Raw genomic sequence first — 13,033 nt, 5'->3', positions numbered from 1 at the left:
CTGAAAGCGACATGTACAAAAGTGATCACTTATTTATGACGTTGACTATACCTACCTACATGAGACTATGCTACAACTTGAAACATAGCATTGATAACAGCCAGTAAGTATCAATTTGAGGCAATTGGTTGTTTGGCGGGATTTACTGTGCGTGTAGCTTCCTCCACACCAGAATAGGGTGACAATGACACATGGTGTTAAAACAATGAGGGCTAAAAGACAGGTGAAATATCGCTAGATGGCGTTAGTATCGTGAGGTTTTTATGACGTCACGGTCTTGCTTGCAATGAGGGCTATCGCGTATGAATTCGCCGCTAGAGGCGCTAGTGTAGCGTGAGGTCTCCGAAATGTCAAATCTCATAGTTTCTGGGTGAGCTACGCGGGTTTATTTATAATTAAAATAAATTTGTGAATATTTTGCAACATCTCAAATTAATTATAGCAAATATGCGTTCCGGGGCAATGAATGTCTGTGTTTTGAGACAGTTTTGTCTTTCGGAAACCTTTGTCCTCCCTTTTTTCCAAACAAAACGGGGACTATGCAACACTGTGGCATGCTCGATATTTTTATGGCACGATTTTAAGGTGTATTAAATGTGATTTTAATCTAAACTTTGTTTTCACGCCCGTAATAACAGACTTTGAAAGCCATACTAAAAAACCTCACGCTACAGTGCGCCATCTAGTGAGACAAAAAACGATAGCCCTCATTGGCTAGTAACTAAATGAGCTCATTCTGTACGATAATTTAACCCACGTTAAGGCTACTGATTACTTAATTATGATATAAGAGAAAAAAATAATGAGAAAATAAAATTAAGTTTTATATAGTAGTTGAGACACAAACTCCATAGAAGTTTTTTTTTAGTTCAATGATGTATCGTATTACATAGTAATCAGTAGCCTATTAGCCAACGTGGGTTAAATTATCAAAGCCCAGAAGTATCGTATATACGGCCAAGGACTTTAGTTTATGAGCCATCATGGAACCTTTTCAAAGCAAAAGTCATTACGATTTTCCTTGTTAATTAATGCCCTATGACATTTTGTGTGAAATGATTCCATGTTGGCTCATTAATTAAAGTCCTTGCCGTACTTTATTACGAGCCTCTACCCGCGGTTTCTTTCGAGTAAACCAGTATATCTGGCAGTTGCCTAAATTTTAGGGATTAAGAGTTCTTTTTCAACTATACGTATGGTCCCACTACTGGGCAAAGGCCCTTTCCTCTTGACCTCCACACCTTCCGACCTGGCGCTATGTCAGGAAATATTAATGCTATTTTTATAAGTTTTACATATAAAATCAACGCTATGGTTCCTAAGAACAGATTTCGCTATCTCTCATAGTTACTGACTTCTCCATATTGACTTCTCCATTTGTATTGATCACCTTGTATAATGATAGTGTCAGTGACAGCAGAGACGAGTGGCGAAAAGAAGGGGGGAGCCTTCAATAGGTTACGAAAAAGAAGCATAGAATAAAAATCTGAACCTAAAACATGTAACAAGCCCTATAAAACTCCCACACGTTGGAGCTCAATTCTCGGTATCTTTTTCCCAAAAAAGTCTAAAATCCCCAAAGTCAGGCAATTTATCACGAGCACTGATAAAAATATTTTACATACGCAGCTATTCTACGTGCATGTAATCTTAATGTGTTCAGAACTTCGCATTAAGCTTATCAAATACGGAAAAAACTGGCCAAGTGCGAGTCGGTCTGGCACACATAAGGGTCCGCCACCGTACAGTCAAAGGAACTAGAAACTTCCCCTTCAATTAAATACTGCACAAGGTGTTAATTAAATAACTAAAAACCAGAAAGTAGTTTGCTCTGAATCAAGAGTAGAATCGATTACACTATGCTTTAACTTTAAATCAGGTTATGTTTATGTCCGTATTTTTAAATGCATTTTTTTGTGCCCAGTCTAAATGTTACAAATGCATACGCCGATTAAATGTTTTAGCGAGGTTGCAAACTATTTAGATAATTTTATGATCGCCATTTGCTGTCAGTTTGATTTTCTTCTTAAAACGACGAAGACTGACTGACAATTAGGTACTACGAGTGTAGAGTTAAAAATCAAGTAGAATTACTAAGCTAAGCAAAACACACGAATGTTTTTTTTAATAACGAATATATAATGTAATATCTGTAAATAGACCATCTTAATTTGAAAAAGTCCCAATCCAACCAATGATACACGTTTCAGTTTCTTTGACCGTACAATTGTTATTAGGTAATCGAGTAAGGCTCTGTCGGCGTTGTTTCACCACGGAACCCTGTTAACCCTGGAGAAGAACCCGGAAAATGTACGTACGTGCGAAAACGTTTTAGGCGTTCCCAATAGGCCTTAACATTATTAAGAGATCATTCAAACTGCGTCATTTTGAATACAATATAATACAGTATTCATTTATTTGGTAAAAACGTAAAATACAGAAGAGTTTTTCTAGTTCTTACAACATTATATACCCTGGTAAGGTAGTGCCACAATTGTTTATTTCTAAATATAAAATATTAGTTAGACATAATAAAACACACAGGCTATTCGTAGCACACAGGTCACTATTATTTATTTATTCATAAAGAGACAATGAAAAAAAAAACTTTTTTACCACATTATCCAGTTTTAGCGATCGGATGGTAGGATTACTTAGATACGATGCCAGTGCACGTACAGTTAGCAAAAACCTTTAATAAATAAAATTCTAACAAAAAACAATTTTATTTTTGGCTTCAGCTAGCTACTACACTTTCGTTAAATCGCATCACCTTGTTAACTAGAGAATCTCCCATCCCACCAATATACACAACATTGTGTATATTGTATTTAATGTTTTCATGTGTTTTCTGTAATTTTTATTTTATTTGTGTTAATTTTGCTGTATATGTGTGTCTTCTGTGTAAGTGAATAAATGTCTTCTTTCTTTCTTTCTTTCTTCTTTCTTTCTTTCTTTCAATATTGAAAATGCGAAAGTTTGTAAGTCTGTTCGTTTGTTTGTTACCTTTTCACGTGACACGTCTAAACCGCTGTACCGATTTAGATTAAATTCGGTATACAGATAGTTTGAAGATCGGGGAAGAATATAGGATAGTTATTATCCCGGAAAATTGAATATTTCCCGCGGATAGCGATAAACGAATTCTACGTGGACAGAGTCGCGGGTAACAGCTGCTTCTGGTCTAAACATCGATCTTAGTAAAAATGAAAAATTTACAACGAAATTCCACGTTAAATTATAATAACACTCAGGAAGACACTTTATTTAAAATGTATAAAAGACCCGTGTAAAAGACCAATTCTAAACACAGTGAAAAAGTATCATGGAACCTTGTGCTACTTATTTGGGGGATTTCAAAGTTTACTGAGGATGATCTGAGTGGTTCTCGTGATAACTTATAAAATGGGGAACAGTTCAAGGACTTTGGAACAAAATTTGAGAGTCAACGAGATAACGGACAACGTGATCTAAATATTGCTATTGACGGCCAAAAATAAATAGATCACTTTTCAACCACCGACGCAAAAAGAGGGGTGTTATAAGTTTGACGTCACTGTAATGTCAGTCAGCTCTCAAACGGATGGGCGGATTTCATTGCGGATATTTTTACGTGAAAGTGTATTTCTTCGCGGCGGTTTTAAGGTATGTTTGACGACCGGATGGCGAAGTGGTTAGAGAACCTGACTACGGAGCTTGAGGTCCCGATATTAGTATGAATAATACGAATGTTTGTTCTCGGGTCTTGGATGTTTAATATGTATTTAAGTATATATTTATCTATATAAGTATATTTATCCGTTGCCTAGTATCCATAGTACAAGCTTTGCTTAGTTTGGGACTAGGTCAATTGAAAGAAAGAAATAAAGGTTTATTTTGGCTCCAAAAGTACCACCTAAAACTAAGACTAGAACTAGCACTAAAACTATGTTACTTGGTGACACGGCAGGATACCAAAAAGGGTCTCCACTCAGCATGTGTTGCCGCACATTATGTGCGGCGGTGTAATTGGTGTCAAGTGTCCCATGATATTTATTTATTTAAAAATCGGTTCTGCTCTTTTTGGAATATTGAACTTTAAAATGACAAAGGGGTAATTAAACTTTTCTAAGTTAATTAGGTTATCATATAAGTGCTTATTTATTTTAACTTGCAAGTGTAGGTACGTGTATTTTTGGAGCTTATTGATGGCGGAAATGAAAGAGCTTTTTGTTCCTATAGCTATGGAAGATCAGCCGAGCAATACTTTGATTTCATTAAATAAGACCATTTCAGGACCACTTTTTTGATTCTTTCAAGAAATTTCTTGCTTAAGACGAGTGAACTGCTTACCCAGTGTTAAGTAAGGTCAAAATGTGCAGAACTGTCAACCCAGGATTAACTAAGTATGTAATTTTTTTAATCCTAAGCCGTATAATCAACCCATAATGTTACGATAAAAAAAAGTTGCACCATTAATAAAATCCAGAATCTAAATTTTGGGACTTCCTATATTGAATTTAGTAAAGTCTCGGAATTTTAATTCAACTGTTGGATGGTACGCGTGCGAAACAGTGGGTAAACACTAGTTACATTCGAGTATACGGCCTTTCCTTTTGAAATACCTAGTTTGGGTATGATTTGACAAGTCAAATTACTATATTTTCTTGTCAGGATAGTCTCCCATTCCCCTGAATCACGGTCGCCGCGTACGCACAGCATTTGTTCTAACGAAGACACACGAGGGGCCAGTTACGTAGCGAGCGGACATATGGGGCGAAATAATAGAAAGTACGCGTCGGTAATCGTGATATATCGCGTATTTTATGACCTAGTATTTTTTACTCGTGTTTTAGGATTCGCGACTCGGACGGAAAAACGTAACATAAGGGTCACATTCACATGTGTGTTTGTCTGTCTGACATAGAAAAATTATTACGAATGTCCTGGAATGTCCTAATTTTGGGTGGAATTTGGTTGGTAAAATAGTTGTTAGTATGTAAAATAAATGATGATTTTTATCCCGGAAAATTGCATAGTTCTCGCGGGATAGCTTTAAATGATATTATATGGAACCAAAGAACTTCTTACTGGCTTCGGCCCTAAGAATTCCTTTTAAATGTCCCGGTCCCCATGGACCCGTGGTCTGAAATCCATACCAAAAATATTTTATTGCTGATAAAGTCCACAATGATTATATCCATATGGTTATAATGTCCATACAATAATCAATTATGCTGCAGTTTAAAAAAATGGAAATCGGACGCACGTCTGAGTCAGATTTTTATTATTTTACGCTATTTTTTCGCTAAATACGACGTTAGTTAATGTTTTATTTTTCAGACAAGGGAATACTAGAGAGCCAAAGCAAATAAATTGCAGATGTCATATTGTTTGGGACAAACTCTTTGACTTCGTAAATGTTGGGTTTGAAAATTCGAGAAAAAGATGTCGAAAGGACTTCTTGGCGCTTTGACTCCAAGATCTTGCCCTTGATCTTTCAGAAAAAATGGGGACAGAAGCCTTAAAAGTGCTACGCACAATTTAATATATTTCAGGAAATGGTAGACCAAGTGTTTTGCCTACAATAAACAACTGGATAGGTAAATATATGTAGGTACAATAGAAAATTTTCTGGACCTAAAACAGAAATTGTTTCAACACACTTATAACATAAAATGTACCTCTATATGGTTGAGATTTGCTTGAGACATTTAACCAAGACCCTTTGGATTTTTTTTTCGGGTGTATAAGAAGTCTTAGTCATCGTAACGCTAATCCTAGATGTGCTGGGTTTAAAATAGCCTTTGCATCATTATTAATTATTTCATTATTTTTCTACCTACTTTTAAATGTGTAGACAGTCTTGAACTATTATTATAAATAATTATTTGATTTTCTGAAATAAACGATTTATTCTGTCATTTGTATGTTACACCTTATTTAAGAAAATTAATGAAAACCTACGTAATTTGTTGAAGCGGGCGTTACTTTGCGGAGGTCCATATCGATGAACTGAAACAATTGCATTTTGCTAGCTTTTTTGTTTCAATTCATCAAAATTTATGAAAAAAAGAGGTGTAAAATTTACCTTTCACGTCATCACGTCTTATTTTTTTAAACAACTGATACGAACATTTAAAAAGCCACAGAAAAATCTAACAAAAATTACAGACATACATTGCTCTTCTATGCTCAGAAAATAACCGACGAAATTTTCAATATTGTGCGTACGGAACCTTGGTGCGCCAGATTGACTAGCACTTGACAAGTTATATGATGTTTTTATAAGGCAGATGAGAAGTTATTTATTAGTTAACAAGCTGTAAATCACATGTAAATCAGCACAAAAGCCACAAGATTGGGAATATCTATAGATTTTCTGCAGGCCGGGCTCAACTAGTAGAGTTAAATTCGAGCGTTTTGACCGTTTGGTAAAACGTTTTTATCATCATGTCCACTGCTGGAATAGGCCTTCCCCAAGGCTCTCCACTCAGACCGGTCTTGTGCTTTCCGCATCCAACGTCTTTATCAGCCCACGTTTATTAAGACAAACGGAAGAACAAGTCCCAAGAATTCTGATCAAGCTAGATTTAGCATCGATATTGTGTTTAAAACTAAAAATGTAATCCTGAGCATCATCTTTTTTAGTAATATTTAGGTACTTGACAAAATGAAAAAAGAAAAAATGTTCCTGGAATATGATTGTGTTTAAAACTAAAAATGTAATCCTGAGCATCATCTTTTTTAGTAATATTTAGGTACTTGACAAAATGATAATGACAAAAAAATGCCGCGAAAACGCTGAATATTTACCGGACAACGGTAAAAATATATATTGCAAATTTCATGTGAACGAACAATTTTATTTGTATTTGCAACCAATTGCGTGCGAAGTTCCAATCCGCACTGGGCCCGCGTGGGAACTATGGCCCAAGCCCTCTTGTTCTAAGAGGAGGCCTGTGCCCAGCAGTGGGACGTATATAGGCTGGGATGATGATGATGATTCAAATAAACTTGAATTATTACTAAGCTTTTTCATCGGTAAAGACGTCAGCGTACGTAACTATTTACAATAATTGTGTCAAAACAGAAATACGAAAAACAGGAAAGGGGCCGCAATTTTCAGTTTTGCTGAGAGAAAATCTGTACAGACGTAGGTAGGTAAAAGGAGCATAATATAATGCCCATGCGGTATGTGCGGTACCTACTACGAGTAGACAAAGCACGCATTCATGATCCTTTTTACACAAAACAAATCTATGAAGTCAGGTCGCTTGGAAAACGATCAGGACCTTGAAAAAATTATAAATGCGTCCTTAATGCCAATAATAATCAGTACCAGATATCGCAAAGATGTTGCCAAAACTATAACGAGCTTACAAACGACATGACACTAAATTAAAATGAGCGTACATCTTACAGTCGACAAAGTGACGGTGAAAATCTTTAGTTAACTTCCTAACGAATTGATAAATATATCCCAATAGCCCAGTTCGCTGACCGAAATTTCAATTATTGTCAACCTACCGAAACCGAAAATAAAAAGTTCAAAGAAATCTACGAGTACTACTTACTCAGATCACAAATTCGGCCACACCGCGACGTAACGGCTTAAAACACACATTAACACATATATAATGCAGTAAACACTTATTTACACGCTTTTAAAAATAATTCACTTTGATAAAATACTTCGTAACTTTTACGCGGGAAAGTTTCGGAGCGAGCGACGTAATCTCAAAGCACATCCGATCTCAGCGCATGTCGCGCGAACACTGACTGACTGAACTCAGACTGAAGTAAACTGACTGGCTGAAAAATGTTTATATACCGAAGATGAATTTTTATATTTCGAACACGCAGTGAGGGCGGGAAAGCCGCGCTCAAATTATCGCTCTATACTCTATGACGCATTTATGTCCATTACTTTATTTTTCTTTGTTTTGCGCTAATTCTGCCGACTGCCAGTGACATGAATATTTAAGAGTTTTCCAACCGCACTAAAAGAGGCATAAAGGAGTCCTTGTAAAAATCCTATTGTATGAAATGTAGGCTTGACTGTAAAAGTTTTGTTTACGCGGGAATAAGCCTACATTTGCTTTTACGCTGGTAATTTCACAGAAAATATTTTTATGATCATGCTAAGTAAAACCAGTTGACAGGTCAAGCCAAAAGTAACAAAAATGTGATATTTCGAAAACAAAAACAACGTAATCGATATTTTGTGAACTTTTTGGAAAACATTCCATTCCTTGTTTAGTTGTAAGACAGTTGTTTACGGTATTGGCGCGTTTGATGGATGCGTTAAGCGGAGCGTTTTGCCGATCCGTCGACAAACAGACAAACACGTTGATCGATTGATATAAATTGTGGTTAAATCGTTGTTATTGTTTTTGTTGCCTTGATTAGCACGTATAATATTAAAGCTAAAACAGGCTGAAGGATGGTTCTAGAATTGCTTATAAAGTTATAAGTACTTAGGATAATATATGTAAAGTTTCTGCTAAGTTAACGTTAGTTTGACTCTTATTTGCCAGACACAGACAAAACATAATAATATATTTATCAATAACAGGGTCACTGTTTATGGAAAAAGGGCGTAAGCTTTTAAGACACTGCAAAAAAACTTCAAACTATAAACAAGTTATGCAAACCATTTTTTCAGCTTTTTTTACAGAAGTTATTCATATTCCCGTCCATTGAACAAGTATGTAAATCGCTCCACTATGATTCAATGCATTATTCATGAAGTTTAACCTCTGTTCATTATTTAAAAACAGACCCCCTAACAAGATTACTACCATCGGCACATTTCGAAATTATTTCCCTTTCTCGCAACGTATAGAGCTGCCAGTGTGAAAGAGACAGAAGAAAGTTTGACGGTTGCTGTGTCTTGGGAAGGGTGTGAAGTGCTCGGAAATGCAAAGATTCTTAGTAATGATTATGCAGGAAGCGGCTTGGAACAGTTTTCCTGTTGCTTCGTTCAATGTGTTTTATTAACAACCAAAATAACTGCCATGCATGATATTTCCCGGCTACAATAATCGAAATGATATTCAGCAATTATACCTACCGTCGTATTTAGTGTAACAATAACTATTAACAAATTAGGTTTAATTATTATATTTGAACAGAGCAGGCCAGTGACCTCTATTTATACCTAAGTCTAAAGGCTTTGCTGTCCATCTCTCGGCGTGTCAAGTGGAAGGATCAAAGGTAGCCATTTCATTCGGATATTTGCGAAAAATTCACGTTAAGTATCTCAAATGAAATACAGAGGTTGATTTATAAAATCACGTTTGTGAAATATCATTCCAAAATTTATAAACTGTGCTGAATTTGAAATAATAAAACTACAATATTTTTACCCTCGCTCCTCCGCTACTGAAGAAGCTACACGTTATATTCTTTGAGTAATCAAGTTATCTTTTTTAATGCTCGTAATTATATCTGTATCTCATGACATGATAGTCTTAATAAAAAAAAACAGCTTTGATTTTGACACTTAATCGATAATTTAATTTGAGGTGTTTGTAGCAGTACTTATACTACCGAGATTTTTCGCACACATGCAAATGGTATTTTCGTGGATGTTTAAAACGCCTTTAATTTTAATTTTTCGCGACAGATCAAAACAAAATCTATCCGATCTGCAGGACCTATGTCATTTTCCATCCTATATCCTTCCCAGGGTTTTAAAGTATCTGCTTACCAAATTTAATCTGAATCGATTACGGGGCTTAAGCGTGAAAAGGTAACAGACAGACAGACTAGATTAGACTAGTATTAATTAAAATATTGTAAAATAAAGTCACTTCCGTCTGTGTGTCTGTATTCAAATTCAAATTCAAAATCCAAATCATTTATTCAGTAAATAGGCCGCAATGGGCACTTTTACACGTCATTTTTTAAACTACCAGCGCTTTCGGAAAGACCATCATTGCCAAGAAGAATGCGCCGCAAAAAACTTGGCAGAAAGTCATTTTTTCATAATAATATAATTACAAATAAAATACTTATAATATAATTACAAATAAAGTACTTAAAAACTACAGTAAACAATTAAATAAAAAAATTCAAAATAAATATAAATAATAATACAGGGATATTCCCTTCGTTACAAAACTAAACACTAACTATATCTGGAAGTGTAGAATGCTTCCACCATCATGAATTTTTAAAAAATAATAATAATATTTTAGTTCTGAAATATACATTTCAGGTCAAGTAACCATTAAGCTTTTGGATTCCGAAGGCAAGCTCACGTCTGCCGCGCCCAAAGCTAGCTCACACGCACTCATGTCATGCTCTGAAAGCAGAGCGGTACCGAGGGCATGGTATTGCTTCCGTTACCATAAGCTTTATGGGATCGTCTTGAAAACTTCGACGTCGCGAGCCTGTGACTAGAAATATGTATGTAAGCTTAGACCTTTTAAACTACGCAATGGTTTTTAATGCAGTTTTCACCATCAATTACAAAATGTAGTATATGAAATATATTATACTCCACGCCCCGGTTTTGGGAGAAGTTTGAAAATTGTAAAGTGCCCTTGAATAGAGAACTTTTTTCAAAATTGCACATCTGTGGAACCAGGGCGGGTCGCTAGTATATATAGATATTTTAGATCCTGAATGTTATTGGCACTAATGTTCCCTGCGCTTTGGCACGGTAGCAACTTTATGGCACCGCCTAACGATGTGTCCCTGTTTTGTGGGAAGATAATGTCCATATTGAGGTTCGGATATTCAGATTAATTGCATTACCAATATCAGGCACTTACTAAAACAATGAACCCTTTGACTTTGATCTGCGTGCTTTTAAAAAACTTTAGGGTTCCCCTACACTTAAAGTGGGGATAATTTTTGACTTGGACAGAGGCCGTATTACCTAACGTTTCTGACGGTCGCGATCGCATTGAAATCACAGTGCCCTTAGTGTAAGTTTTCGGCTACAAGAAACGCCTCGATCGCGTTCGCGTTAAAATCTCAATTTGTATGGAAACACGAACAGCACCTCTAGCGGAAAGTTTGCACAACAACTTTTGTGAGTGTAGGTTTGCTACGTAACCGTGTGTATCAAATCGCCGCGATGGATGGACATCGTGGCGTTCGACCGAAACGTCTCGACACGAAAACGGGTGACGACGCCGCACCGTGGACATGTGGCGGCTACGTATCGACGACCGAAAGCTCGATTTACGTCTTCGAATAGTAAACGAATGTTTTGTGAAGGCAGACTACGCATAATGTACAAAAACTGTCATTAGATTGCGATCACAAGCGCCAGAAAAGTTAGGCAATACGGCCTCTGGTCTTTAAGAAACATAGGATTTGCAATGACCATTCTTCGATTTAAGGATTCGATGAGCTTCAGAAAAATTTTACACGTTTTTTTTTTCTTTTGTCACTCGAACAAGAAATGACAAAGACGAAGCGCGTCAAAGTTCTGATGTGATGTCACGCCGTGCTAACAAGTGTAGCCCATAGGCTCTTATTTAAGCTGTATGCTACAACACCGCTAAAACTTATCCACCATTATCCAGTGCTGGTCTCTTTTTCTGGTTTTTCTGTGCATCCATGTCTCAGTTTGCATTTTCGATATGGTTTCACGGGATACCCGTAAAAGTAACAAATTTGAAGTTGAAATAAAAAAATACAAAAAGACTTCAAAAAACCAATCATGATTTGATTGCTTAGTAGCAACATCTCTTGTCTGGGTGAGCGGTTGGTTCCGAAAGAGTGTGACGTCTGTTGACGCCACATAGATGTCGCTAGTGCTGCTGCTTAAGTAGCAAAGTAGAATCAAGCAACCTGAGATATGTATGCATAGGAAAAAATATTGTCTAGATTCCTGTCCAGCAGTGGTGTAGGGGTTATAGCACACAGCACGGAATGCTGAGGACCTGGGTTCGATTCCCAGTGCTGGTCTCTTTTTCTGGTTTTTCTGTGCATCCATGTCTCAGTTTGTATTTTCGATACTTATCCTCCATTTTAAAAACCCCCGAATCACTTCACGTGGAAAAATGTCATCCAAATTTCAAAGAACAAGCCGTTTCAATGTATAACTAGGTCACAATAATGAATGAACGAGGAAAGTGCGTCAAGCCAGCAAGGTCAATACAAAGTTCTATGAATGAACATTCCACATTTGTATGACAATAATAAAGTATTACTCACTTATAGCTTATCGTGGTTTCAGGAAATGCCGCTTTTCGTTTGTGGGGAATATCATATTGTTATTTTATTTATCTGTTACAGTTTTATGAGTAATTGTTTTGTTGTGATGATGTAATGGCAGAGCAAAGGTTATAAATGGACTAGGTTTTGTCCGCAGCTTCGCTCGCGTCAAATTTTGACAAACAAGATTTACTTTTTTGATACTTTTCTTCATGTTTTGACTGATGTTTTTCGGAGGATTAAAACTGTAAATCCAGACCAGTCAGAATTAAAAAATCAACCTAATCATAATTCATACAAACTTTGAACCTCCGTTTCATCCCTTGAGGGGTGGAATTATAAAAAACTTATACATATTTCTTTATCGGTTGTTAGGTTCAAAACAAACTTTTATGTTTCTAGCTTCAAAAATGACAAACTTCCATTCAAACTTTCAATCCCGTTTTCACTCCCTTGCGGAAATTTCGAAAAATTCAATCTTATTGTTTTTTTTACGTTTTAAAAACAACACCTGTGAAAAGGTCCAAAGGTAGGCTGGGCGTTGATGGGTTATAGAGATAGATTAACGTTAGAGCAAGATCAAATTAAAGTACATCTTGGTTTAATCAATTCCAACTAGCTACAAATGCGGAACAATTCCAAAACAGCGAAAGTTCTAAGTTGTTTCTGCAAGTTAGGGAAAGTTTCGGTGGCTGTACTCGTGATTACGGAGCCCGGCTGCCATAACGTACTCCTTCGAATATCTTGAAGTATTATAGGGTTCCGTAGAAAAGTTGACCCCCCTGATATTATTATTTCAAAGTTCGATGTCTGAAAAACAGCAGAACTTATTTTAATGAAACACTAGCTGTTGCCCGCGGCTCCGTCCGCGTTG

The 13,033-nt window shown here is 36.4% G+C and overlaps 1 protein-coding gene across 3 annotated transcripts in view; it reads right to left on the bottom strand.

Annotated features, from left to right (window-relative positions):
* The window catches only part of ETHR (ecdysis triggering hormone receptor), a 95,884-nt gene extending 88,115 nt beyond the window's left edge, over window positions 1-7,769 (bottom strand). For 2 of the 3 annotated variants that reach the window (XM_074107181.1, XM_074107183.1), the window contains exon 1: window positions 7,557-7,769. The gene's annotated coding sequence lies outside the window, so the exon portion shown is untranslated. The other variant, XM_074107182.1, reaches the window with a different exon arrangement.
* Window positions 7,770-13,033: the final 5,264 nt, after the last annotated feature.

The sequence above is a fragment of the Choristoneura fumiferana genome, chromosome 25 (assembly GCF_025370935.1).
Source record: "Choristoneura fumiferana chromosome 25, NRCan_CFum_1, whole genome shotgun sequence".
Taxonomy (NCBI): Eukaryota; Metazoa; Arthropoda; class Insecta; order Lepidoptera; family Tortricidae; genus Choristoneura; species Choristoneura fumiferana.
This window is presented reverse-complemented; position numbering and strand designations above follow the sequence as displayed.